Source organism: Glossina fuscipes, unplaced genomic scaffold, assembly GCF_014805625.2.
Source record: "Glossina fuscipes isolate IAEA_lab_2018 unplaced genomic scaffold, Yale_Gfus_2 2, whole genome shotgun sequence".
Lineage (NCBI taxonomy): Eukaryota > Metazoa > Arthropoda > Insecta > Diptera > Glossinidae > Glossina > Glossina fuscipes.
The window spans coordinates 11672880-11698588 of NW_023998416.1; the positions used below are offsets into that span (position 1 = coordinate 11672880).

The 25709-nt window shown below is 33.5% G+C and overlaps 1 protein-coding gene across 1 annotated transcript in view; it reads left to right on the top strand.

The window, feature by feature from the left end:
- The first annotated feature begins 3540 nt into the window (after positions 1–3540).
- LOC119633893 (class E basic helix-loop-helix protein 22) overlaps positions 3541–25709 on the top strand; it is a 42813-nt gene continuing 20644 nt past the window's right edge. The window contains exon 1 of the mRNA XM_038027705.1: positions 3541–3595. The gene's annotated coding sequence lies outside the window, so the exon portion shown is untranslated. The remainder of the gene's footprint in view (positions 3596–25709) is intronic.

Consider the following 25709-nt stretch of genomic DNA (forward strand, 5'->3'; position numbering starts at 1 on the left):
TAAAATAGGCGTGACCCGCAGAGACCCTTTAATTGAAGAAGCCTGGCTCTGTTGTTGCCATTCTTTAACATTTTTCCAAAATTATTCCATTACCTTTCTATTACCTCTCTTTCGTCTCAAAAAAGTTCTCAAAAAATGTTCTTTTGCGCTGCTATCCCTTAGCATAATACTAACGAAACTTTCAGGATTTCTTTTGGATTTTGCTAGACCACAACTATCGAGTTTAATTTTCAACATTTTGCAAATTTCAAAAATGGCATTACGAACTCTAGCGCAATATCTTGTTCTGATCAATGGGATACATTAGGTGGGGTGTGAATATTTTTAAACCTTCCGTTGAGGTGGAAACGTGCAATCATTTCACCGGTTCAATTTATATTCGTTATTATGGACAGTACTTTTTAGACTAAAGTAATTGTTTCGTTGGACACGTAGTTTATAATTTTACTAAATCTGTTACAAATTGTACACTTACTCGTATGGTTCGTGCTGTCTTTGCTGGGAGTAGTTTTGGCTAAACTACGTTTAATTGCAATTTTGATTAGTGACTATGAACTTACAAATAAGAAAGTTTGAACTCTTTATCTCAACTTTTAGCAATGCTAGCAAATCAAAATTTAACTTCGATGTGTAGAGACTAACCTAAGTTCCTACGTGCAAAGTTTCGGTTTTTTATTGAAATTATTCTGCGCAAACACTTTGTTGAAACAAACTTTCCTTATAATGTGCATTCTATTCCCACTATATGTTATCATTCAGTCTTTGTTTAACAAAATATAAGAAAGACATGCAGTTAGAAGTGTAAAAACGTCGTAATCAGTAGATGCGCAATATCTTCTCTGTGAGAGAATCATCTTTATAATATTTGGCTGTGTGAAGAATGGATTGGACCTTTTTCTACCAGCAAATGCAAGTAGTAATGTAGGGTGTAGAGTGTTCCATTTGAAAGCACTGGTCTTTACATTATACGCACCTACATAAGTTGTCACAATACAGCTCACAAAACGGCGTTTCTTTGAATCTTGAATAGGCATAGTTCGGCGACGAAACCACGGTATTTGGTGGACAATTTATTTCTCCTCCTTACTTCGACGGATAGTGGTGATATTTTGATAAGAGAGATGAAGTGAGTGCTTTACATATTCCAAAGCCCAAGTAAGCAGAGTAGATGAATACCATTGCTGTCAACGATAAAGCTGAATATACTTGGCGATTCCAGTTCTTGGGTCAGCTGGGCGACGTGCATTATGGCTCCTTCTAATCATCACTAGGAAAAGCTGTCACCAGTGATTGATGCAACTGACACAAACTTCGAGAACAGTATGCCAAAAGTCGTGGCCCTCGTGGGAGTTTTCTGTACGAAAATATTTAGCTCTATATAGCAAGGAATGAAAACCTAAAAAAATTCAAACTGAAAAGGTATGATTTACTTAAGATCCCTGCAGTAGTGGTAGCATAAGGAATTGCGGCATTTCTTTAGTCTAATTCAACAACGCCTTATCGATATAATGCCGTCGGTGTGTTAAGGTTGATTCGGCGTAGCTTAAGTGGCCGTATAATTAACACTGAAGTCGAATAAAAGATTGCTTGGAATTTACTTAAACTTGAAATTTTTCCAAAATCTTAATCGTTTTCTTATCGAGAGTCGAGTATTTTTTAGAAAGTATTTTTATCGACATTGATTGGTTTTTGATATTTTATTATAACTTTTATGAAATAATTTTTTCATATGCTGCGCTGTCGGCGGCGAGTTTGTATTTGCAACATCCAATTATGTGTATACGTGAATCGAATCTATCTAACATAGGAAATACAATATAAAATCCCATAGAATATCTTCGTCAATATATGGTTTCTTGCCATTTATCCATATCTGCTAAAATTTCTTGATGACAAGCGATCGACATGTAAGAATTTTTTAAGAGAATGACCATAAGATTATTTCAGTCATATTGTTTGCTCTTTACCGATGCGTTATAGAAATGAAATAAAACAGATCGAATCTCTCGAATTTTTACATGTAAATGATCCGCAACGAACGAGAAATTTTGCTTTGTTACTTTTTTAATCGTTTAAAAGTAACTCATTAACGACATCCCGGATGGCAGAATTTTGTTTGAAAATCTCGATCTATCTTTTAAGAACTTTTTCATTTTTCTTACCTAACAAGTTAGTTTAAATAATTATTGAACCATTACACGACTTTTTATGATAATAAAGAAAAGTTTTACACTCTGATTATTAAATGAACTAAGCCAATAGATTATGGAACTTATGCTACGTTCATATGAAAAGATAACTTTCCGATAATGATATTACTATAAGAAATCCTATCAATTTGCTATCTTAAATTAGTTGTAAGAGGGACTTGCAAGGTGTTTTCTAAGGTTACGACGAGTACAGCTGACGAAATCTTCAAAGTTTCATTATAAAATTTGGCTCCAAATAAGCAGATAAGGGAAGTGCAGTCAACTTTCAAGGAATACATTAGAAAATTATAATATTCAGATAATCGTCATCTTAATCAGGTATTCTTGAGTTATGGTTATATGAAAGTGCAATCGGAATACATTTGATGGAATATTCAGTTTTTTCAGTTCAGGATATCTTCTCTTCTACAAAAGAAGATTGTCCAACACAGAATACTTCATCGAGTTACGTAAAGTTGTTGTGCTGTTCGATCATAAGTTCCATTTTAATTTAGAACTACTCAAAGAACACTAGATCTATGCTTGGCTCTATGGAGAGAATATCCATATCCATACAATGTAAAAAGAATGCATATAATTTGGGTACACTAGCACTTGAACTATTTTTCCTTTCTATCGCTATCGCTTAAACTTCAATCCAAAGATAATTCCTACATTTTGCATTCAGGAACCCAGCGTTGGATTACTTTCGTATGGAAACGGAGTTGTGCCCTTACTTGGTAAACGTAGATTCGTTACGGTATCAGCCTATTACTAAAATTAACCAATTAAATTAATTTCGATAGCCCTGTCCTTCCATAAAGGAGCGTTATTTTTATAATACTTAGTCAATGTGGATCTAACTATGAGTTGTTTAATCCACTTAGTGTTCTTTGTAACAATGAGATTTATAATCTAATGCTTTCTATAATGCTCGAACATTGTCGACGTCATACCTAAGCGATACAGCAAACTGACATAGTCATGTATCGTGGTCAACAAACGTGAAATGCGTGAAAGAACGGCTTATCAAGTTGTGACATGTGAGATAGGATGTGAATGTATTTCCCATTTCCATCCACCGACTAATACTTTCGTTGATTCACGTAACATAAATTTTAAGATTATTTAATCTTCTAAAATTCCGTCAACTTAAACATAAGCATATTGTAGCTGAAGGGAAAAAGAAATAATATGATAAATGGCAATACGTAGGTACGTTAGCGGTTAAAAATGATTATTGGTAGAAGCAGGGCGAAAAACCGTGGGTGGTGTAAGGCCGAGTTGAGAAAATGGAAACATCTGTGACGACGACAAAAAGCTGATGCATGCTGGCGAGCTATTCGAAGGACAAACAGTGCGGTTAAATAACAAGCGGTTACGGTAGTATGTAGTGTGGCATACAGGTAAGTAAGGTCGTCCTATTAAAGGATTTAATAGGTGAACAAATCAATTTTATTTCTCCACAATTCATGCCATCTGTAGATCTGTAGAAATAAGAACACGTCAAGGCCATTAACGATTTATATAAATATTGAATTTCCTAATAGGTTCGTCAATCGTTTTGTTAGATGCCACACCTTTGGTCTTACCGATTAAATATTTATCACAAGAGAAAATTATAATTTGACAGATAATGAAACTTTTAAGTGCCAAATGTAAATAGAAACTGCTTGAAAAGTTTTAACCTTTTCTTTTCATTCAATGAAATTTTTTGTTTTTTTCAGCTACGCTTTATCAACTATGTTCTCACTGCTATGACGCCAAGTAATCTGTTGTTACGTTTTCTTAAGCAAAAAACATGAAAATTCATTAAATCACGATTAAGAGGAAAGAAAAATAAAGTCAGCATTTACAGGATGAGAAGACGTCTATTTGCCAACCATCGTTATTTTAATGTGTTTTTCTTCTTTAACATTCAGTTTATTTTTCTTTAGAAAATAATTACAATTTTGTATTTGTTTTTGAAGAAAAGATGCCACTATTAGCGCGTACAACTCGAACTTGTTACAAATATATAAACATACTCGTACTTATCCCGTACTTATGCGCTGGGAGGAGGGAGTGAGTAAACATTTTCGATAAATACGAATCAGTACAACAACATCGGATTGAATGGAAACAACGAAAATAGCAAATTTAATTAATTATAGACTTTGAAACAAAAAGTTTTTTTTTTGCTTTGTCCTTTGTTTTGTTACGTTTGTAGAAGTGTATGTGTTTTGCTTTGTTGTCATTTTACTACCGTTCAAAAGAATGACAAATATGTGTTTGTATATAAAAATGGTGTGTGTGCAATGTAGAGTATAATGTTTGAATGTTTGAATGTTTGTGTGTTTGAATGTGTGTGTGTGTGTGACTACAACAAAAATATTAGTTTGTGTGTATAAACTGTTGGATTCTTTCAGTTTGAATTCAAATACTTTGAAAAGAGCTGCTATTGCTGTTGCTGTTCTTGTTGTTGCTATTCTGTGGTTGTTACTGTATATGTTGAAGCATAAAATTGGCAACAGCGCATTTCATGGCAGCCATGTTGAAAATTTACCAACCTGTGAGTGTATGTTTTTTTCCCTTTTTTCTTTTACTTTTTGTATTTTATGATTTTTTTTTTTTCCTTCTTCCATGTTGTGTGTGTTGGGCTCTATGCTGATGCTGGTGTTTAATAAAGTTTTCATTTCTTCCCACTTCTCGTATATGGTTGTATTGTGGAAATTCGGGGTGTAAATGGTTAGTTGTGGGTGTTGTTGTTAGAAAAAAAAAAAAAAAAAGAAAAAGTTTATACATTTAGTAAAATATCTAATACCTAAACTGAAGCCTTTGAATTTTTTGCCAAATTTTTCCTTTCCTTTTTTTTTTTTTGTTTTTTTTTCATGCAAAGACATTTGAACAAAGGAATTTGGTGTTAAGAAAGAAAACTTTTTTTAAGGGCTGCCAAAAATACCCTCTAATGGCATATTAACTGAACACGTGTGTGTGTGTGTGCTTGTGTGTGTATGTGTAATTATGTTAAGTTCGAAAATAATAATAAGTATATCAAGTAGAAGAAGCTATAGCTTTATAGGTTGGAGATGTTAAAAAGATTAAAAAATCAACAGAGAGTAAAAAGAAAAACGATAACAAATAGAGCCCAAAGCTAGTTATGGACATTTGCATGACAGTCACGTATGTTTGCATGCATGCATGTCTCTCTGTAAGTATCAATAATATCAGCAACAGCAATAGGAATATTATTATCGGTATGGTCATGGAATCGAATGTTGGCAACCGGTAAAAGCACTCAACAACTCTCGAGTGTATACCCAATGCGTTTACTACACAAACAAGAATAGCAAAAGCCACAGTTTACTTACTACACACACTACGAGTATACACAATACATACGCAAACAAATCGATAAAATCAGAAGGAAAAAGAAAAAAAAAAGAAAGGAAAAATAATTTGTTTGCCTGCCTGCTTACTTGCCTCCTTGCTTGCTGGCTTAAATCCCCAAACACCAGCATCATCAATAGCATCATTGTATAGTCATCAGCTCTTGTATTCGTTTTGAAACCAACAGAAAATATAACAGTAAAAAAGAAAAAAAAAGCAAAAAAAGAAAGTATGCATCAGAGTAAAAATATATATATATATACAACTATCCGCACATATTTCGTATACATATTTAGATATATGCTCCTTGAACTCCTTCTCACAATTCTCCAGTCTCACGCAAACTCACCCACACACACAAATATATATATATATATATATATATATATGTATGTATATGCACGCATAAATATTTAATTTTTGCACACATCTACATTGAATTGTGTTTGTATTGAAAATGATTTGCAAAATTGTTGAGCTCCAAAAATATGTTTCCATAGAATCGCAATCAACAAACTACTCTACGAATGAGTAACAAAATGCATAAGATAAAGAGAGGTTACATGTATGGTGAGATACAAATTGAGAAACATTTCATGAGAACGTTTTTTATTGCTTAGACCTCTTTAACTCTCTTTGCAATAGAATGCGTGGGTTCTGCTTTCGGCACAGTAGTAGTTATTTCTCTACATTTACCATCATTTTTAATACTTAAATGTAAAAGTTTTGAAATTATAATTAATTGATTGAAAGCTAGTGATAGACGCTGTTGAATAATTTTCATGAAAATTCTCGAAACAATAATCTTTTTCAATATTTTCATTACTACTCCATACGATATATGGCAACAAATGCTGTATTGTTTTTAAATCGTCTTTAACTAAGAACTCGATTAGGAAACTGCTTACACTTAAGTCAGGATATTAAAATCTATTCTTTTAGACTTAAAACCAAAACTTATTCTCTAATCTTCATAGAGCCAGAAAATTAACTTAACCTCAAAGTTTAAAGTAATATAATTTTATCAAAAGAAGATGCCTTACAGCAATCTTCGATCGGACTTTTAAGTGAAGAACTTATTAGTGATATTTGGAAGTGAAAGTATTTGAGATAATCGCACGTTAGTAATGGGAATATCACAATTAACAAAGAAGACAGCTGTCCACTGTTATTCATTTAAAGTCGTATATATAGATTTGAGTAATTTAATGGGCGCGATTTTTTAGCTTTCTTACTCGCTTGTCTTAGAGTTTCAACTAATGCTTACCACTAGTCCAAGAATTTTATTCTTCATAACTAAATTATAATAATGATAATAATAATGGCAATTATATATCGGCCTGAGTGACCGAATAGTCAAAAAGATCTTGGCTAGCAAGTCAATCGTCGCGGATTCAAGTCTCAAGCGTGATAGATTTTACAGGTACCGGCTTCAGATACTAATGGTTTAAAACTTTAGCCTTGGAATAGTATTTCCCTGCCTAAACTATATAATGTACTGGAAGAGGATCCAAAAAATTTGCGATTTCGAATCAAATTTAGCGTGCTCTTTTGTTTCGAAGACTTTTTTCATATAATGAGTTTTCAAAATAAGGCCTTATATCAAAGCGGTTACAAAGACGTCATTATTCAATCTGATCGTTTTCGTCCTTAGGGCGAAGCAAGCCATTTATTTACATTCGCAAGTATTTATTTACATTCGAGTTGGAACTGGAAGCATCTGAAACGATGGGAAACACCACTGATCAGTGGCCAAATGTCTTTTATGTCTTTGGAACATTTGCCTCGGAAAGTCCTCATTACATCGATAATCGAGGGTATAAAGAGTTTTGAACACTGCCTCGATACTGATGAGCGTCTAATCCCGTCACTGTACATCCATTTTAGCCGAATATAGTCCATGAACCCTTTGCGGATATTAAGAAGTGTCTTTGTTCGACCCTATGCAGCGTTTAGTTTTCACATCGATGCTCGGCCTTTTGTTATCAGATAAAAATTGACATAAGATAGGATCATCATCAAGTGAATACGTACCACGCACTAGACGTTGGTAATTAACACGAGCAAAGCACTAGATATTCCTGCGTTTAAGTGATATTCGTGAAATAAAACTGTTGATTGGAATTCTTGTTGGACAGGTTTTTATTAAAATTGATATATAAATCGATTAAAATTGCTGTCGCACGTCTTGGACGTATTCGGATATGTTTTTTGATAGGACCAACCATAGATTGAACTGAGGAGTGGGAAAGAAAGAAAAAAATCAAGAAGTGGCGACCGCAGTCTAGTAGATGTGTTCACAATCAACAAATGTTACGCTTCTACCAGCTGAGCACTCACTATAGCTATGACTAAAGTAAACTTCACGGCACTGAGATTTCAAGCAGCAAACACTGACTTGGTGGTGGAGAGGCACACAGTTATAAATGCACAATGGCGATTAAATCGTTAGGCTTCTTGGGCTCTGAGAAAATTTTGAAAGCCTATAGACTTAATTTGATAGCTAGTTCTTTAGAAATGTGTAACCTCTGCGAAGAACATACACAAAATTTATATAATTTTATGGACCATAACGGGATCCCGCCTGCCTGTTTGCTTGTGGTTAGTAAACAGCTTCCTTGACTGATTTATATTCGACAGTTTATATTTTTTTTGAAAATGGAATATATACGCGGTTTTCTGCACGTAACTCATACGCAATGTACGCTTGCCTGTTGTTTTTTGTCCGCAATACATATATCCAGAGAGCGAGAAGGAAATTGTATTAAATTTACGCATGCATTGGCTGCTTCGACTGCTTAGTTATATGCACCTTAATTTGTTTTCCTGCGGTTGTCGCCCAGCCCAACCATTTTTGCTCCCTTTTCTTCGACTGCGAGTCTATTTTAATTGTTTGTTATAGGTTGGACTCGTCTTTTGTGCCCTAAAATCGCTTTCAATCTGTTGTTTCTAGCTATGTAATTGCTTATCTGACCATTCGTACTCATGTATAGCCACCCGTTGGTCAATCCGTCAGTCTACTCATTCATTTGCCTACCCTTCACCTCTATCACCTATTATTCTCCTACGTATTCATCCGTCTACGTTTTCTGCTCATCCGTCGAACTTTTCTACCTGTCGACTAATTCGCCTTCCATTCATTTACGTCTATGTTAGTGTCTAGTGGCTTATCTTAACAGCCTATACGCTTGTCGCTCTACACTTTGTAAAGAGTAAAAATTTCCCCCCCATTCGAGATTTTTTGTGTGTTTTCTCTGTTACACTAGTCAATTAACTAGGTTTTAAGAGATTGCACTGATCCTTTGATTAAAGATTTCCTCTCATATTTTATCGGCGTTAGAAAATTAAAGAAACGCATTCAGTTTTCAATTCCAGAAACTAAAACAATCCATATAAATTCTGATCCACGCTTAAAATAATGAGAAATATGTTAACATTTACCCTAATTCCAGATAGACCGTTCGTCTTCACTCTCTAGTGTCTAAGTAATTCAGTTTGGTCCTTCAATTCTCATTAAATTCCTAACCTTCATGGCTCCTGGCGTCTACATGAGATCGGATTCCAACAGATCAGTGCTTACAACACGACGCCTCAAACCAGAAAGAAAGCGGAAATTTTTTTCACACTGCCTCGAAACATGTCTGCCAATCGGCTGGCAATCGCATTCAGCTGGGGTGATTTCGAATGTGATAATTCTTCCGGCTTCCGGTCAATTTACTTTTAATATATAATATAGAGACAACTCTAAATTTGCGATATAAGGGAGCCAACTTATCTATGATAAAAATCAATTTAAGTATATTCGACATATTCGGCCTAGACGGGGGACCAAAACGAACTTGAGACTTTGGTCCGTACAACTTGGTTCTTAAAAATCTCAAAGCCATTGTCGTTAAGAGAAACAAATAAAACTGAAATGGCCATAAGAAAAATGAAGATTGAACGAACATACCTTCATTAAATAATTTACATAAGTAGCTAGTAGAGAGCATGTTCAGTAGCTAACAGAATTCAACATTTACTAAATACTTTCATATATATGTATGCGTGCGTATAAATCTAAATATCCATATGTCAATATTTGTACGCAAACACCCATACGCGAATACGCATCTAATATAAAGCAACTTCATTGGAAAGAGAACTTAATAAATTCTGGATGCAAAAGAGAATAAATTTTCCAATTATACCAAGAACCTGGAAATTAAGATTATTTCCTATAATGAGAAGCTTGCGTTTCCTATGGTAAATAGTAATGGCAGCCATGTTAGAATTTCTTTCTTACCAAGAGAAATGAAAACAAAGAGCGAAAGAGAAATAATGAATAAAAGTAAAAAAAAAAAAAAAAAAAAAAAAAAAACAAAAAACATTTTTATATATTGAAAGCCGAAGCGTACAAAAGTCAAAGGAAAGTATTTTATAATAAGCTAATAAGGATATGCAAATAATATTAAAGGAATTTTGCAAAACAAAATTGCGATTGAATGGAAGAAGTAATTTTGGAAAAATTTTCTTTTAAGAAATTTTATTACTTATATGCAAATGAAACTTTTTCAATTCTCTTGTTTATGACTTTCATAGTTTTTAAGTTTTGACGTGCGTCTTTATTGTGAGTGAAAATCTTTCACGTACTTCGCACACAAACTCTATGATTTAACTTAGTGTTTTATCTACTGACGTTGCTATGTATATATACATATTTTCATTTGACTAGCTTTAGCTTCGTTCTAACTTTTACTGGTTAGAGGTTTCTACTGTTTTTCTTTTTTTCTTGTTTTTTTTTTTGACTTTTGTTTATATCACAAATGACTGGCTTTGTTCAAGTTCTGCAGGAACACAAACGTAAGTGTGTATATATTGAGCCACATACACACACATACACACACACACACACACGCACTCTAACACATACTTAGCGAAATATATGTTTATGGTTATGTATGTATGTTAGTAGTAGTATTTGCTATAGTTGGGAGTAGATAAGAGTGTATTAGATGTGTTGGCTGTTAAAACATTTGTGTTGATTGCAGGAATTTTTTTTTTTTCATTTTTACTTTGCCTTCAGAATTCAGCATAAATTTTAGAAAAAGAGAAGCACTAAGCAAATCAACAACAACGAAAACAATAGAGACCAGAAAATAATTTATGTTGTTTTGGTTTGGTGACAAAAGAAATTTTATTACTAATTTCTGGTAGAAAGTTGTTCTATGCATGTTGTGGTTGCTGTTGTGGATTTATTTAAAAAATACAAAAAAAAAGAAAAAAAAGAGAGAATAAGATTGAAAGCTTTATTCAGTTTCAGGCGAATCTTGGATACACGTGCTCTAAAGCATATGCGGGAGAAAACTGTGTTACTCGGACGTAGTCAGCCCACACTGTTACTTGCTTTGGTTTTAAAATTTTTCATCATTTCGATACTGTTTCAATTAATAAGCTGTAATGAAATGAAATGAATTAAATTTATAGCATTTTAGCGTTATAGAGAGCGAAAATTGAAATATCGCGATTATTTTAAGGTTAAAAATGGATTATTTAGGCTCTTCAGATCAAGTCTCTCATGTATTTGCAAATCAAATCGTGAATGTGTAGTATGTCTTCATTCCATTGCAGCAAGAGCAAGAATTTCATTTTTTTTTTTCACATTTTTTTTTAATTTGTTCATGATAAACAAGGCGTATGAGTGACGTAATTTTTTTTCCTTTTTTTAATAATAACTGTGAATTATTCACACTGTCAATAGAAGAAAATATGCGATTTTTTAATAATGTTTTTCTATATACATACAAATAAACAAGTGAAAACATTATAGTGGGCCACGGCATAAAGCTACACCACTTCGCTTATTCATTTAACAACTTTCAAATTATGGCGTTATATGGGAATGGTCGACATGGTCGAAGTGATCCGATCCGAAACATTTTGAATAGCGTCAGTCCTTGGACTGAAACCAATCGCTGCGCCCAATTTTACCAGGAAAAGTTGCGTCCTGGGGATTGAATGCAAAGGATCACTTGAGTACACATAAGCTTAGATCGAACTGGAAGTGATTGTGAATCAATTAATGGTCTTCTAATAGGTCACTTATATCCTTGCACTATTTGTAGTGTAGAGTGGGAGTATGGAATATGCCTTACAAATGTGTTTGATTTGAAATGTGAATGATTTGATATATGTATTATTGGCATTTTCGCAAAGCAATCTTCTCTGAGCAAACCGTATCTCTAAGCAAAATTTCTCTAGGAATCCGAATTGTTATATTCCGATATATCCGCCTGAGTGGCCGACTAAGCAAAGAATTTCGATTAACAACACAATAGTCGTGCGTTCAAATCTCACGTGCGGTAGAGTTTTCAATAAAAATCAATAGTCTTCAATACTAGTGTTTAAAGGCGTTAATCTTAGAATTTATTTCGTTGGCTAAATTAATGAAAATAATATTTTCCGATATGTTTGCAAGTTCTTAGCATAACAACCTGTGCTTACACAGAAGCACTCGATTATGGTACACGTCGTTAGCTGTTTTGAACTTTTTTAGATAAAATCGTCGTCAAAAGTTAGTTGGATCCTCGGTTTTCGTAAAAATATTGTATATGTAAATAAATCCGTAAAGAACAAAAGAGTACCTTTTGAAAACACTTGCGATGAAAGCAATTTCAAAGAATTGCAAGCGTGTTGCGGAAGTCCTTCTGAATCCTTCAAAACACCTTAATAAGATGATGCAGTTTATTAACGAATATAAAAGAATGATAATAGCTTATCGGATTTGTAAACTGTAAGTTCTCCTTAGCAAATCTTCTTAGCATGAATTGAAAGAAAAAAAATGTTGAAAATAATACCAATTTTTATGTCAAATTTTCTATTTAGCTGAAATGAAATTATTTTCTCATGTGTAAACCGTTTCCTTTCTTCGTCGGTTAGGATAGATGTTGCCGACTGTTGTCTAATTGCCTGCCGGCCGATTTGACTTTGGAACGTAGTGATGAATTCATGTTTCAATCATTGCCACATATCTTTTCATGCTGACAGCAACAAACAGCTGCAAACAGCACCTGAAATCGTGAACACGTTTAACAGACGCAGTACCCACTTCGAACAGAGCTTTCGGGTAAAGAAATATACATTCAAAATACTAAATAGATTGCTTTCCATTATCTTGAAGGTGTCTGCTACCTCACGCAACTTCAGTTTTCGGCCTTAATAAAAGATTTTATGCACTGCCAAGATTTTGTTTTTTACGACCGCGTCCAAACTCAGAATAGTTGTCAATAATAGTTGATTTCGCTTGTCTAGAGTTTCCACAACACCGTTTGGCTTCAATAGTGTCTTCGTCCATCAAAAAACAATATTAATTAATATATGAAATTATTTTTTATCGATTGCTTTTACATTACAACACTGGTCCACTAAACAACTGTCGCATCTAAACTTCTTCTTCTATTCAACAAATCAGCAGCCGATAATTGGCTAAGATGTGTAAAAAAGACCTAAAGTGATTATGTTAAGTTATTGTCAGAATGTCATGAAATTTTGACACGTATCGCTTGAAGACTAGTCCTATCCAAAAATCATATGAGCCATTATTACCATATATTTGTCAGAGCGCAAACTTATCGAGTCATTTGTTGCAAGGTGTTGTAGTACACTACGAAGGTTTATCATTATAATAAAGAATAATTACGAAAGCGGAGAAGTTTGTAAAACTGCTAACTGCTTTAATGTATTGATTGTTTTTTTATATACATAAGCCAGTTATGATTGTCAAGAGTTACCATTCTACACTCTATCCAGTAACATTATAGGCAATAATAATGAGAACAGTCTCTGAATTTTGAATCTGACAGACTTTTGCGAAATCTTTACCTGCTTCCTTCGCTTTCCTAGTAGGTTGTTCTACTGCTACATTTTTCTGATTTTTCACAGAAGAAAAATGTATGCGTTACTATCTTAAGTTATATTCTTTCGTTTTTTTTTTTGTATATTTTGTGTTGTTTAAAGCAGCTCATCAATGGAACACACTTTGTGGTAATTATTTTAAATAATATTCTTCGATACGCATTACATCAATAAATGCAAAACTTTTGTAATAAACGAAAGCGCATAAGTTGGCCGATGGAGCTTATTTTCAGTGGAAAGTTTTAATTGCCTTTGTTAATTATATTTATGAAATTGTGGATTAACATCTGCGAGACATTAAAGAATCTTCTTCTTTTTTTTTTTGTTGTTAAGTAATGCGCAAGAGATTGCCTTCATATTTAAACGTTATCTGTAATTATTAGCCAAAGCTAAGGCAGGCTTTTAGATATGCACTAATGGACCTAGTTAAATCAGGTCAGGATTTTTCATTGATCGCACGAAAAATTAACTATGGAAGACGAAGATGATCGCAACGCTAAAACAGTGAACTCTTGCTTTATCTCCCTATCCTTTTAGTTCTTTGCTTGTGACTACACGTCTGCCAGGGCGGTCGGTTTACTTGTATTATATATATGGACTAAAAATAAAGCCAACAATTGAACTTACATAATACGAAATGAAATAAATTAAATCGATATTATTCTAAAATATTGCAGATTAAGTCACGCTTCTTCCTAAGTGTAATGACTTGAATGAAACATCTACCATAAGTTTATTCCTTCCTAATGAACGTAACGTATTACACCATATTGTATTCTCTCTCTCTAGGTTGAAAATTTTAAACCCCCTTAAAACGCACTTGCATCATTTAACCGAATGCGTTGACGACACCGTCACAATTTATTTGGTTTTTGTTTTAATTTTCATTGAACAGTAAAACTTATTTATGATTTGCTTTCTCAACGTTAAGGATTAAAATAAGTAAAAAAAAAACAAAAAGTTATCGGTATGCAGCGAATTTCGTTTAGCTATCTCCGAAGTTAAACTTTCGATATATATAAACATTTTACGATTCCTTATGCATAATTCCAATTCAGTCTTACCTTCTCTTACCTTACCTTGTATTGCATTGAATTATTATTCTGGCGAAAGCATTTCAAAATTTTCAATTCTTTTTGTCATATTAAATTATAGTCATCGTGGTTTTAATACAAAATGGGAGAATAGCAATTTTTGTCACTGCAAGATTTTGAATAAATCTTAGATAGGGATACTTGAATAGTGCGAACTGCTTCGACGAGCTTGCAATATTTCAAGTAATTATGTTGCGAGTGAAACGCCGACATTAATATTCCTAAGTCGGAAATGATGAATTTAAAGGAAAACAAATTCCAGAAAATTTCTTATAAACTTTATAATTAGCTGCCACAAAATCTTTTGTTAAGATTTTCAAGCATTTTAATGTATTCGAACCATGAATGAAAGTTTCTTATGTGGAAAAATAAAATGCGTTCGTTTTATAAGTATTATAAAGTTTTATGCTTCAGTGATTGCTATAAGAGAATTTATAGCATAATTATAACTACGCACCAATAACGATAATATATATAAATGTATATATATAATATAATAAGTAATTGAAAAAAGAAGCAACTTAAAAAGAATTTTCTTTTCAAATTTCCTGACAAAGAGAAAACAGATGTTTTTTTATATATACATATATATATATATATATATATGTATGTATATAATATATAATATAAATATTTCTTTTTGATGAATAAAAGGTAAATGGTAATCAAAAGGCGATGTACATATGTAAACATATCGGTTATATTAAATAAAAGGATATTAATACAATGCAAACTAATATTGCAAAATATTTATATGAATTTTTGTTTTTTGTTAAATTTTAATATGTCGAACTAGTTGCTCTGTTTGAAAGCTTGTCATAGAAATGAGACTTCATGTATGCACTGATATGCTTCAGTATTCATGTATATATATATATACAAATGAAATTTTATGCAATAATTTTATCTTTCATCTGCTTTGTGTTTACAATTCATTCTCTTCATCTATTTATTTATAGAATTCCAATTTAATAAAAATTTCTTTGATTTGTACGGTATAAAGGTTTATTGGATTTCTCATCATACGGATCAGGTTTATACGTAGTTATGTACATGCACATCCGCAGATACACGCGCGCGCACATATGCCCACAACGAAATCCTTTCATACAATCAACTCTGTTATAAGGGTGTACGCCGCATATCGTACAATGTTGGAAGATGCGGCAATGCGGTTATCGCTGCTGTGATAGGAATCCACCTGCAATCGAAGGCATGTATAGAGCCTAACTCCACAGCTTGGCGGATGACGCGGTTGAACGGGCAAGAAAGGCAGAAAGTCTAAGAAAGGCAGGAGCTCTGGAACAGGGCGCACAAAGGTTAACGGACGTGTGCTATCATACCACATCATGGGGAAGTTAGTTTTTACCTAACACAGTTACCAAGCGGTCATTGTTATTTCAGATCGCACTTACATTGGTTTAAGATAGACCAGGACCAATTTTGCAGTCTTTTCCAAGTGCCACGACGACACTGAATACGAGTTCCTTATGTATTAGAAATACCTTAGCGAGCGACAGAGATTGTAGATAGAAAGATCGGAGAGTTTCCTCTCCCTCGATCGGAAGAAGGTAGGAGTGCTTGCCACAATCGTTATGGGAAAACAAAGAAACGTAGAACGTCAACGTCAGCTCTTCAGAAGTGTTTCTAAACGGTTACACTTCCTCCGAGGGTATAGATAAGCGATCGGTGATAAGATAGGTAACGGGTTAGAGTCTCGCACTGTCTCTAGTGGCCGCCTTTAGAAGGGTTTTCACATAAAAAAAAACAACCCGCTTACATACATATATAAAATAGGAAGAGGTAGTATATTCAAGTTTCTATTTCTTAATTTACTATGTAAGAGAGCTTGTCATCTCTCCTGCAAAATCAACCAATCAATCGTTCTCTTATAGAAATTAGTTTATATAGGAAAGTATGACTTGATAAGTTAGGTTTAGGGGCTGATATTGATCGAGCTGATTTACAGAAAGCCATTCCTTGGACAATCTTATGTTGTCCTAAAAATGCATATTTCACTTTCGGCCGAGACATGTCTTTCTACGAAATCAGTAGAATCAATAAAATGCAAGTTGATTGACGACAATTTTTGCTTTTCTCTCAGATGAATATGAAGGCACATGCGTATGTATATGGAATCAATTATGGTAGTAGACAAGTCGAGAAAGGGTGAAGACGTAGTTGAAAGTTAGCTTTCGCTGTTGTACGCGACTGTTTGGCAAAAACGTCCCTTCACCTTTACTTTCTCACCTTGAAAATCAAGTCACGCTCGCTAGGGCTGATCAAACAAAGCATGTCGTTACTGAAGCGTGCTCAACAGGAAAATTCTATTCCGCTCTTTAATAAAAGCATTCTGCATGTATTTAAAATCAACAGATCACATTCATCCGATTTGCCCGTTTTATAGGTTAGTTATTCTATTCTTAGAGTAAAATATAAATATCTTACGGTATTTTGCTTAACCACTTCTTCATTCTTTATTCTATGGTATATATAGATAGAGAAATGAATATTTATGTTTTTCTAGGGCATATTATTCGCTATACCCCAAATTTATCAAGGCGATAGATATCAAATTGTTCGTTTCAAGCCGAGCGTAAAATCCCGTTTGGTCTTTCCATTGATATTGTTATGCATATCATGTTTGTTTCTGACAAACTTTCAAATTAAAATTTAAATAAATAATAGGCAAGAGTTGTTTGACTTTCTATTGATTTTTATTGCAAAATAAATTTAGAGCATGATTATTATTGCTTTTTTCTTTCTTTTCTTTTTTTTTTTTTTGACATAATTGCAAAATATATATATGTAAGTTTTGTTAGTCGGAGAACATTTTTTATCAAGTTAAATTCGTTATATAGAATATGTTACATGAACATTTTTAATTCAGCAGTAAATCAAATTGTGACCAAGCCAACCTACAGGAAAAAGGCGTAACATTTTTAAATAGGTACAAAAATAAGCAGTAAAACTCTATGCTGTGTTGGTAAAGGTATACCATATCTTGGCCGGGTATACGCTTCCTACCACTCTCTCTCCACTTCCTTCTGATCGGTACCGCATTACACTTATAGGCTACATCCCTTAGCGATACGACATTCAAAAAGACTCGTTCCCCAACTATAATTCACTTGAAATGTTCATCAATCTTATTCATGGAGTGGTTATGGAAACTGCCAATAAAAATCTGGGCAACCTTGAAAAAAGGAAACGTAAATTTTAAAGCGCTAAGAAACTATTCATATAAAAACACCGTAAGACCATTTATTCTCGTATCTAATACTAGATTCGATAGCCCTTAGACTATTGATAAAGGAATTTGAGGCAAAAATGTACCAAACCTAAAATCGTCTAATTATTCGGCTGACCTTCTGATAATCAACCTTTCGTGGTAATTAACATCCCATTCACAGGTCTTCTCTTTACTCTTAATGATCAAATTCAAGGACATCATTGGAAAAGTTGGCTAATAATGACTAAGGTGTGCACAAAAAGTGCTAATAAAGGCGGGCTGACAATTTTTACTTCCTTTCAAAGTGGTATCAAAGCGACTCAGTGGACCGGAGAAGAAAGCGTTATTTTGATGAAGCCAAAAGTGAGTTAAGTCCCCACAGATCCAACGTTCTTATTTGGCAATGTGGGAGGATAGGCATCGTTTAGTTCAAGTAGCTCAAAAACATTTCCTTTAACATTAAGTTAACTTCTTTCACATAATATAATAATACCCTAAGCTATTGTCTGTATCAAGCTATTAAATTGCAAACATGCTTTTCTCAATGACCAAAAGGATTCATAGACACCCCATTTTGCGCTTTAGTCTGCAATTTAAAGCAAAATTTTAATACAAATTTTAATACAAATATTATTCATCCCTATTATGATAAGCTTTTATCTGCCAACAATGAAATCCAAAACTTTTATCTCTCCTGTGCATGTTTGGGTGCGTATGCGTTTTTTTAAAAAACTTCTAATGGAGCCATTAAAAGTTTCTTGACGATCTCTGGGTATTGTTAGAAAGTCTCTACAGTGTACGGAGAGAATGGCAAAGAGAGGAAGAGAGAAAGGGCAAGAGAAAAATTATTATATGAAAAGTTTCCATTTTTTGTTAATACTCAGGTTTATTTCGCTCTTCTTTTAACCTTAAAAAAAAATAAATAAAAAAATGTTTTATAGAAACCATTAACAAAAGGAGAACAGAACAAAGCTAATGGGTAAACTAATACGAATAATCGAATCTTAAAAGACAATTAACTTGCTTTGCAACATTCATTGGGCAAATATATTTTATTAAACGTTTCTTAGTCAATATTTTTTAGCCTGCACCCAGTGCATCTAACGTTTCTAAAACTGATTTAAGAAAAATTATATTTTCGAATTCTTATTTAGTTTAAATTGATGAATGAAAGGAATCGTGCTTTACCCCTTTTGCTTTCCTCTGCACCCTTTGTGCGAATACCAGACGTTACGCTTCCTACTTTTAAATTGCACTGATAGTGATAAAATTCATTCTATTATCTTACGAATTATGGTATACTTCAAAAATTCGCGGATAGGTAATGTCAATATGAGAGGACCACGAAAAAAGCTGAAGTATAGCTGAACTTAAAGATAATTTTTCAATGCAAAGGACGACCTAAAGTACTCGGTGTACGAGTTGCATATCGGAGCGAAGAGTTTTTTCGTTGGAAAAACGGAATTGCGTTCTTCTTGCTTAAAGAACCAAAAATGTTAGACCGGCTATCGGCTGCTCCTCCATTATACTCTACCTAATACAACTCTTCATCTAACCTTATCATCAAATATAAAAGCATATACCTTGTTGCCCTTTTAAAGATTACTTAGTGTTCTCATTTGGACAAATGAAAGGTACATCTATGTTTTTTTTCTTCTTATGTTAGCTCTTATCATAAAATAAATAATAAAACTTAGATCTTGCTCTAATAGAAAGTATCATTTTTATGTAAGAAAGCTTATGTAAAATAGAAGTTTTCTCTTATATAAAAATATCTGCATAAACATAAGCCCACAGATAAAGGGAAATTCTTTAGGGTATTGTAAGGAATCCTACGACTTGGCTCCTACAGTTGGCAGTTATAAGTTATTCCTATGTATTTCACGTAGAGTAACTATATTTCACTTTCCGCTCATTTTCTTTTATTGCAAGCAAACAGTTTGTTATTCACTTGCGAGAATCACAGGGATGAAGTATGCTAGCAAGTGAGGACTGAATGAAATAGGTGGGGGGGGATATCAATTCAATTTGTCTACCACAGGGGCCGAGTTGGGGATATATTGATAAGAGGTCGTTGCGAAGTGAACAGAGTCATATGGCTATCTCTCATATATCTAAACGTGAAATTTTTCATTCCTAACACATTCTAAGCAAAAAAACTTCTTCCTCCTCACTTTCTCCTCAAGTGCGCTTTCCATGACGGAAGGGCGTGAAAATCTTTGACAAGTATGGTAAGCATGCATAGTTTAGACCACGTTTGTGTACCTTTTGAGCGTCCTCCTTGATGGCTTCCATGAAAATATTGTACAATTTTTGATGTATTATCACGAAAATGAATGCCTTGCCCGACTTCAGAGTTCTTGTTTGTTGCGCACTCACAAGTAAGTAAGCTAATGAAAATTAAGCTTTTCTTTGGTAACGAAATTTAATTATCGATACTTTAATTAATAAGATCTTTAATAAGGAACTTAATTTCAGCAAACTTGAATCATTTCAGTTCACCTTTTACGTAGGCTTTTATAATAGGGATTCCATGAGATGCATTCGCTTAGGTGATATAACTTTTCGTATTTTTTCACGAAGATACGTCAAGCATTCTATGAGATGAAGTGTTTTAAGATATATTTTTTTCAACTTCTTACATATCACAACGAAGATCGATTTGCGTATCGGCATAAAAATTTATTAGATATCTGGAAAGTTTCTACTTAAATGGAAGACGAAGAGACCGATATTAATCTGATTGCTCTTTTCAAAGAAAATATAAAGTTTTCTAAAACAACTCGAATGCGGAGATTTTAATCAAAGCGAATTAATGTTAATAAGCGCGAGAAAAAGTTCACCGTTCTTGAGTCCTTTAATTTTTCTATTTCACAATCTCAATTGGCACACGGACATGCTTTTAACAAAAGGGTATATATATAATAATAATAAAGCGAACGGAAAAATTTTTTTTTCTTTAGAAATTTCAACAACATTTCAAGCTTAAACTAATGTCGAAAAGGTAAGCAAGAAACCTTAAAAAACATGAAAAGAGTCATTTATTTTTTATTTTTTATTTTTATATGCACATAACTAAAAATAAATATAATCTGATAAGAGCGACTAGTAAATACGTTACACCGCTTCGTCTAGGATAATTGTTCATCTAAATCTTCCTTCTGTATAAGAGACTCACATCTCCTAGGAAACTCATTTCAATCATTATCATTGAAAATCATTTCAGCAAATCATTATGAATGGATCGGTACAATAAAATATGTATTAATACAAATGTTACATATATTGGCACAAATTCAATATACACAGCGTCACAAGCGGTGTATAGGTATAGAAATTTTTACTGTATACGTATTCTGCATAAAAGAAAACACAAGAAGACGAAAAACTCGATACAAAGAAGAAATAAATTAGAATTGTGTTTACATTTTCCGACCTTAATTTGAGCTGGAGAATTGTTACGGAAATCTTGCTAGAAAAATGCTCCATCTTCTCATTACATGCGTACTACTGCTTCCAAGAAAAAAGCTGCAATTTTCTTATATACATACTATACAGATGGATGAGAAAGATACGTTGAACTTCAGCACAACCGCAAGCAATACAAAAATATATTGAATGCAATGTTTTTATTTACTAATAATCGCCCGAATACATGCACAATTGCATTCGACGCAAAATAAAGCTTATAATGAAGCGAAAAGATATATCAAAAAACTCGCCTCGAGGCAAGCATTTTATTTATAATAATTAATCAGAACAGATGTTTCGAACTGCAAGCCTCGATCTTCTCTCGTATGGATGAGATCAAATCTTCACCTGTTTTCGGCGCAGAGTGTATACCTGATATTAGGTTTTCGAGCATGATCGGCATGAGACGAAGCATGACCAAATGTACGCCAACAATTTTTTTCCTTTTTTTTCACTAAGACAAATCACTCAGGGGATATCTCCTATTCGCTTAACAACGGTGGCGGTTAGAAAACATATACATACTCGAGGGACGTATATGCCCAATCCATTAGTGTTATGCCTTTTAGCGTCTGACCAACATTCCCCTTACTGCAGCTACGACTAGAGTATCCTTTGCCACGCCTACTGATGCAATGGTGACGATAGTCGTTTAATCACGCCACTGAACGTTAAAAATCGAATGACAAGTGAAGTATGCTTACCTAATTCACTATGGAATACGGAGCTTCTTTTATGCCTTTTGTAACTTTGTATATATTACGTTTAAAAGTTTTAGTTTTAACTAAAACGATCTAATTTTAATTGCTGGGTTTAGAATTGCATACATTTGAAGTTTTCAACGGCAAAGTCATTAGCAGAGTGTTACTGCAGGCAAAGTTTCTTGTTAATGATATCGTATAAGTGATGGCATGTGCAGTGTGAATGAGCTTTAAAGCTAAATATTTTAAATTATTTGATTTTAATTTATTTGTGTGTACTTACATCATAAACTATTTTCGGGGAGATTATATTAAATGTGGATAGACGTATGCGACATTTGTAATAGAAGAAACTAACATAAACACACCATCTGAACCGTTTGAGCATGTAGCTTGTTCTTTCTCAATCCGTATGACCAGATATATGGTCTTCTGACATTTGTTGCATTTCTATTTTTAACCCATATGGTGCAAATTTTCGCGATATTTCGATGAAATTAGGCGCACTGATATGTCTTGGCCCGAAAAAGAACGCGATCCAAAATTGGCCGGATTGGACCAAATTCATAAAAAATTACTATTAAAAATTTAGTATACGATAATGATTTACAATCTAAGTGTTGCAGGTAAATTCGAAGTATGGAAATCTATAGCTTGGAACCATACCCATATAAGAATTTTTAGAAAAAATTAAGCCTTTATATTGATTAGTGAAAGGCATTTAGTCATTTAGTCAGCCCTGCCCGATTTTAACTTGTTTGTGTATAGAAATTTTCGTAATTTCAATTTGTTGATAATATTTTTAAAACATTAGACTAATGTTGTTATTTGTTAGTATATAAAAGACAACACCTTCTTCTCAAGTACATAGAAATCATTAATATTTAAAAAGAAATATCTCAACACATTCGCCAGCACTTGTCCTTGCAAGCAAAATTTCATATTCAGGCCAAGACAAACGTAATAATGTTGGACAAGAGTTTTATCTTTAAGCAGCTTGTCACAACGATAAATGCCCACTGCCGAGATTGTATAATAGTAGAACGTAATATAAAAAAAAAAAAAAAAAACTCAATAAATAATCAATTAGTTGAACATCTTGTATATGCATTTCGTACTGATTTGAGTAGTCTGTCCATCAATCATGTATGTTTAAGTAAATGGATGAGATTACAAATGCTAATTAGGAGACAATCTCACTCATCGTTCTTGTTGTTAACTCTTTGCAAAGTTGAAAACTAATGGATTTTAGATGTGAAACTAAATAAATTAAAAAAAAAAAAAAAATGCAAACGGAAAGGTTAAGTAAAATGACTTACCAAGTAAACACAAACTAATGATATCCAATTATAGTCGATATTAGCTGCATAGAACTAAAATATAAAAGGCATATATATTAAAGTAAGACTTGACTCATGCCTACTGATTTGATTTGACAGAGTTTTGGACAAAGCTTGTTGTACATTAATATTTGCATATTACCTTAAAAACCTAAATAATTTATTTCAAGTCATTTGATATTAAACGAATTCAAGTTCTCTGCAAATTTGCTTCTCTGGATAACGGATTGCAGAAGAAGAAAGAAAAGAAAAATTAAATATAAATAAATAAAACCGGTTTAATGGATCATCGCCTACAATTGAATGCGTGTGTGGTCAAAAAAGTGGTCCGATCTGAACCATTCAAAATTCAAGAGCGTTCGTCCTTTGGCCAAAACATGTCAGTCTGCGAACTATCTGCTTAATACAAGGCAGACATACGGGCAGACAAGCTTTAATTCATAAAGTGTTGGGTCTATCTCAAGCCCTTTTGCGTGTTGCACACATCCTCGCAAACTTAATATAGTGTAGTGTATAAATAAATATGTCACGAATTTTAAAATCATTTCGGATTTAAACTCCATCGTTTAATTGATTATCATACAAAACATTTACTTAGAAATGTCCTTCGTTTGGGTTGTTTTCTCCAAACTCAGTCTCAAATTTTCAATGTTCAGATGTTTTCTTCCTTTCCTTATTATTATTATTGTTTTTCTTTTATGACCACTCACTCAAGGAATATTCCCCATACGCGTAACACGATCATGATCAGAAAGAAGAGTGGGAAAGAGGAAGCGGCCGCAGCCTAGTGGAAATGTGATGCCTTCGCCGACTAAGGACTCATTACAAGTAAGTGTGCTGTGTCGCAGTGAGATCTGAACTCGCGCACACTGACTTGTTACTCACGACCCTTACATACTTGGCCGTGCGGCAGCTTTAAAAACTTGTCGATTATATCAAGAGCACCAATTAAATTACGACATTTTTGTATTGCGTAATTCAACACTCGATGCCTTCATAAACCTACATATATAGCTTTGTACATACCGCTCAAAATGTCCACGTTTGCAGTTTTTTAATTTAATTAACGATAGCCTTGCTCTTCCTGAGTTGAAGAATTTAAAGTAAATCTCATTCACCAAGGCTCCAAACCAAGTTTGATTGGTTTCTTTCTTTGCAATGGAACCGTAAAAGAGCTATAAAATAATATTATGCAACTGCCATAGTACGAGTGCAAATGTTTTGAGCAATAGATTGAAGCAAACGGAACTATTTACTGTAGCTAGAATGCGAAGACTTAATAGAAAAGTATGCTTACAGCTACTGCTAAGAGGCTGTGCTTTCCAACACATTGGCAGAACCTAGACTCCTCTAACAACCTGTCAAGTATATATAATGTGAAACATTATCAAATCCGGAGGCGATCTCAACAACCAAACATCCGCCTATCGGCCGGTTTGTCCCTTTATAAGGGTAAGCATTCTCGCCACCGTCAGAAGTACGTTATCACGGCTTTAAACGGCTTTTTTGCCTACAAACCTACAAAGAAACAAACTGAGAGCACTTTTCCTTTGGAGAAGCCAAAGCATTGGGATTTTTGTTTATTACTCATATATTGCAACAGTGACAGAAATATAAATTTTGATGAAATTTCGGGAACGTGATATAGTGCGTCAAAGTTTCACTCTTCCATTCCTATCTCGATTTTTTTAAGCAGAACCATGGTGAGTATAAACGATTCGGCTATAGCCGATTACAATTTTTTTTGCTTTGGTTGTTTTACGATTAGGGCATCCTCTGAGATATTTTTCCATTCGACTGCTACAACAGAACGACATAACTGCCGCTAGTTATTGTATTATCCTTTGCAAGGTCATCGTTAGCTGCAAGAATGTGTTTTGAAAAAGTGTTTTTGAAAAAGTTGCTGTCGCACGATTTATCCGCTTTGTACAACTTTTGCAATTATTTTTTTTGAGCAAAATATGCCCCATTTGCACTTTTCCCCCTAAATCCTGAAACATGGCTTATTTTATAAAGGCTTAATCGTCATCATTGCACAATTTCTTTGGAGCCATATCTCCTTGGCCCCTGCAGCTTATATTTCAATGTTGCAAGCAAACCGGTAAAGCTGTAAACGAAGTATAAAAATATTCGGGGTTGATTTTAACGAACGGATTTAATTTTTACTTCTTTAGTGACTTTAAAAATGTTTCATTTCTTTCTTTTTTCCATTTTTTTTTTCATGTACATCATAAGCTCACGTACAGAATCCAGGACTTGTTTTGCTGATATTATCTTTGGCATCTATTTTTCCTATTGTTATGATGGTGGTTTGAAAGATTGTAGGAATTTTTTATATAATTAGAAAAAAATTACTTACCATGTTTATTAATGTCATGTTTTTACAAAATCCAGAATATAAATAATTTGAACCCCTGGGG